Raw genomic sequence first — 4840 nt, forward strand, 5'->3', positions numbered from 1 at the left:
CGAGGGGAGGCGGGAACACCGCACCCCGGCAGGTGAGCGGGCCGGGCGGCTGAGGGGGGGCCGGGTGTCAATCCTCCCCTCGCTCTGCCCGGAGGAGCCCTCCTTCTCTGTAAGGAAACCGGGATTTTAATTTTATTTTTCTTTCCCCGCAGGTAGGGGGTACGGCCCATGGCGAGGAAGTGAGCGTGGAAATTCGGCTGTTCGCCCGCGCTGCTGCGAATGAAAAAAAAAAAACAAAAAAACAAAAAAAACCAAACCCACATGTGTTGGCACAAAGAAATGTCATGTTTGGTGGCTGATCCAATTGCTGCACCGAGCTCCCCGAGCCCTGCATGAGAGGAAAAGTTTCAAAAAAAAAAAAAAAAAAAGAAAGATACCGATTTATTACGATTTATTATTTTGCTCATGTTACAGAGCAATGCAATAAACAGTGGGGATGTGAGAAGCAGGGAAACAGGATAAAACACTGGGTCGCTTTAACTGGAAAAGGGAACCCAGCCAACACCCAGAGGTTTATCTCCAACTTTTTTGGAACATACTTGGAGCCTACCTAGACTTTCACAGCAACTCAGCAGCGTAAACTTAAAAATGTTTCCTCCAAAACGAGGACCATGGAGTCAGAAAGAAAACAGTGAGATACGTTGTTCCCAGAAGTTGTGATGCTGAGGTTGGTTTGTTTGTGTATTTGCATGACTTTATTTTGCAAGGGAAAAAAAACCAACAAATCCAAAACAGTAGAGGGAAGTCTGTGCTTTAAACAAGGGCAGGGAGAAGGCATTGCATAAGCTGTAAAGACATGATTTTGAAAATGGGCTTGGCATGGGACTAATTCTGCTCCCAGTGGAATTAAGGGGAGTTTTACCATTGACTTAATAGGAATAAAGTAAGGCTGCTGCCCAGTGCTTTTCTAAATCCCGTTCTTTAGAAGTTAGAATATGTAACAGTTTAATTAAAAACAGGATTTGAGGAGAAAGTTACATAGAAATGTTGGACCAAGTCCTGCAAAACCCCCAGAAGTATACAAGCAAACGCTTCTGTAAAATTTCAGGATTATACGTAAAACTGAAGGACCAGGGGGCCAATCTTGCATCCAGCAAAATCAGTAATTTCCTTTAGTTTTTACTCTGGTTTTCTTTCAAATCCTATTTTTGCATTGCATTTCCCCACATTTAGATATGAAACTATTGCTTAAACTAAACAATAAGCACTCTGATTTTGACACACAGTTCCCAGAAATGTGTAACGTAGCCTGATAACTGTGCCAAGACAAAACTGTTTAGGATTGAAACATTCAGCCTGCTTGGAAAAGGAGATAAGAATCTATGCTGCTTTTTCTTTTTTTTTTTTTTTTTAATAAAATCCCAATATTTAAGGTAGCAAATATGGAGTTTAGCTATTGAAACAGTTGAATAATGAAAAAGGTTCCTAAATGGTGAAATACCATTCTCAGCTCCAGCAAGCATATTCTGTTTCAATCACCATGTATGTGGGTGTACAATATTTTCACAGATTGCCCGCAAAACTCATCACTACTTATGTGATAATATTTGGGGGCAGAATTTATTGCTGGAAGAAGCAGCTTTCTTCAGTTTTTTGAAGCAATTCCTTAGGTTGCCGTATCTCTGTAGCAGTTCATGAACAGGTGCAAAAATTGAAAATACCATTGCACTGGGTTCTGCTCCTGCATCTCCTCTTCCTAAACTGAGACCCTTTGAACTCACCAGCCTCTTGCCTTCTTTTGGTGCCCTTCCTAAGTGCTAGGGGTTAAATGTGAATCCATGCCAGGGGTTTCACTGCCATCCTCATCGCTGTCTTTGGGACATCCTGCTCATTCTCTGAGCAAGTGAGAAGCAACAACCAGTATTTTCTATGAGACAACTGAAGCTGTTAAGTTCTCTGTGGTGGATCATTCCAAGGACAACAGTCATCTAGGCCCTAATGTGGGACTCCTCCTCTGGACAGGACCCTAAATTTTGTACGCAGGGCTGTTGTTAACACCTGATGTTACGAACAGTTACCAGCCAAGTCATGTGGGAACTATTCAGCGGGGCTGCCGATGCGTGTAAAGTCACTGGTGTACAGAGCTGATCACGAGGTGAGGGCAATGGAGACCGAAGGAAATAAAACCTGCCTCAACCCAACATTACAAGTCCCTTGTTTTTTTCATCAATAATTAACCTTGGGCACAATACAGAACTGTACAAGATATTCCAAAGAACATAAAAATACAGGGAGTATCTCCGAAAAAACTACCCCAAATGCAAGTAGTAGAACCAAGGGTTGTCAAACCAGGACAATACGCTCAGTTTCAGCTGGCTGTGTCCAACAGGCAAAGCAGCTGTAAAGTTAAACCACGTCGATAGGTGCTTAAGAAGTGCCAAAAAATCCAAATAAAGCATGAACAACTGAAGCCTGGTGTTTGCAACAGTCTAGTGACAAGAGCAGAAAGCCCATCTGACTGTACCAGGGCTTGCACTGGAAGAGCCTCTACTGATACAGCTTTGTCAGCATATCCACCTAGTGTGGGAACATTGAGCTGGCTGACACTTTGGGTTTTTTTCTTTTCCCTTTTTTTTTTTTTTTTTAAATCCAACTGAGCTGCATTACTTCCTGGATGATATCAGCTAAATGGGAAAAAAAAAAAACTCAAGGCTTCAGGCAGTTGTTTTGCTCTTCTGGGTAAGGCTGGGTCCGATCCAGTTTGGTTGTGCCAACGAAACACCAAACTGCATCTCTCCCGCAGGGGGAAACGCCTCTTCTGCGGGATCAGCTGCAGGATCACAAATCGTTTTCCAGCAATCATGCACAGGTCAGGCATTTATAGAATGGTAGAACTGATACATGAGAGGTGGTGAGAGGGAGATTTGCATAATCAAGGGACAAGGCACTTTTCTAGAATAAATGTTCTGAATGGGCAAATTCGCTGCATATTGACTGAAAGGCCTGGAAAAAAAACCCAACACTCTACTGTTTCCTTTTTTTTTTTTTTTAATCAGCTGCACCTAATTTGTCATGGTTCTAGCCTTAGATCTTGCCTACTGATAGCGAATTAGCCTGTACGGTCTAAAAGGTATGTGTAACAGATAAAGAGGGTATTAACAGTTGGCCCATTTTTAGTTTTTTTAAGCACATTCAGCTGGAGCAGAGATACTGACTGATCCATCACTTTGGAGGGTGAGTTTGTAACAGAACCACTGCCTTATAAGGGGGTTGCAGTGTTAGGTTCTGGTTAAGATTCCTGTAAAAAATTACTTGACAGCTTCCTTTTGAAATGCAAGACCCTAGTCCAGCTCTTCAGAGATTTAATTTACGTTTTCAATCTCTTTCAGAGATTTAATTTTTATATTTTTTTTAATTTTAATTTTATTTAACAGGCCTGCCTTAGGGAGTGTGATTCACATACCCAAGTTAGACATCCAGCTCTTCATAGAGTAAGTAAGTAGCGTGACATAGACTTAGGGTTCCCAGGGCTCAAAAGCTGGATTCATAACACCCAGCATGTGTTTGGAAGGAGGCTTTGGCCATTTGAGGGCCAGATGTGTATGAAACACTCTCTGTCTCTCTGATTTTGGTGCTTGGCTGCAATTCAGTATGTGAGGAAAGTGTGATTCACAGCCACAAAAACTTTGCTTGATCTTCAGTGCTCTGAAAATAAGGGACAACTTTTCTTTAAGAGCTCAGAAGAGAGAAGTGTTGACCACTTACTTAAGAGTCCTGTGGTTAGAGCACTTGCTCAGGAAGTTGGAGATCTGTGTTCAACATGTTTTGTAGTCTCAGGGGATTCAAATTATCCTCTTTTCCCTTGCAGTCATATCCTGGAGAACATGTACATTCCCCACCACCTTTCCATTTGAAGCAGTGCGATGACTCAGAGAGGAGTGCAGGACTCTGAGGGCAAAGAGGAGAAAAGTTTTCTGTAAGGAGTGTTGCTCAACAGCCCTGAAGTGAGAACACTCTGCTCCCAGAGAAGCCTACAGCCTAAGAGCTAGGACTCTAATCTGAGAGATGGGAGCTGCCAGTTTATTCCCTTCCCAATGAAATGGGTGTTGAAGATTGGTCTCCTATTTGAGGATGAAAAACAGAAGAAAGAAAATTAAATTCTATGACAGCCTTTCTCAAACATTTCCTCTAGTTAAACACGTGAGATGAATGTGGCTAATATCCAAACTTTGCAAACACTGCAGAAATGTACCAGGAATATGAAGCTGTAAGCTCACAGAATTTCTTACTCCACTCCTTCAACTCTTTTCTGGCATGGTCCATCAATGCTATGAAAGGTCTCTTTTCTATCAGTATCTTTGGAATTATCCTTCTTAACTCTTTCCATCCCCACCTGAGGGAGGGGACCATTCATTTCTCACAATGAAGGCTCTGTAGTGCATGCAGCTTTCAGTGCTTATTGGGAGGGTTCGCTGATAGCATCCAGCTAAACATCTGGCTGAGAGCAGAAGAGCTCTGCCCTTTCTCTCTTCCCCAAGATTTCAGAAGGTGCAGATGATGAACTGCAAGACATGCTGCCTGAAGAAAATGTTTGACTCTCATTCTATAAAACCATGAAAGATTAAAAGCATTTTCTTCAACACTGCAAGAAGCCCGAGTCTAGAATTTGAACTCTCACCACTTGCAGGATTGTGTTCTGTACTAGCATGAAGCTATCATACTCAACCTCAGATTCTTTAAGAATATCTCACTGAAGTTACTCCTCGCTTTTCATCTTTTTTTCATTGCTTCTGTTACAGACTCTTTGCAGTCCCTCAGAGGAAGCAAACAAGGCCACGGTGTTATGTGTGCACGTAAGAGGCAGGAAAATAGAGGGAAGAAAAAGAGCTACAAACTTTTG

The sequence above is a fragment of the Calidris pugnax genome, unplaced genomic scaffold (genome assembly GCF_001431845.1).
Source record: "Calidris pugnax isolate Ruff unplaced genomic scaffold, ASM143184v1 scaffold31, whole genome shotgun sequence".
NCBI classification, from domain to species: domain Eukaryota; kingdom Metazoa; phylum Chordata; class Aves; order Charadriiformes; family Scolopacidae; genus Calidris; species Calidris pugnax.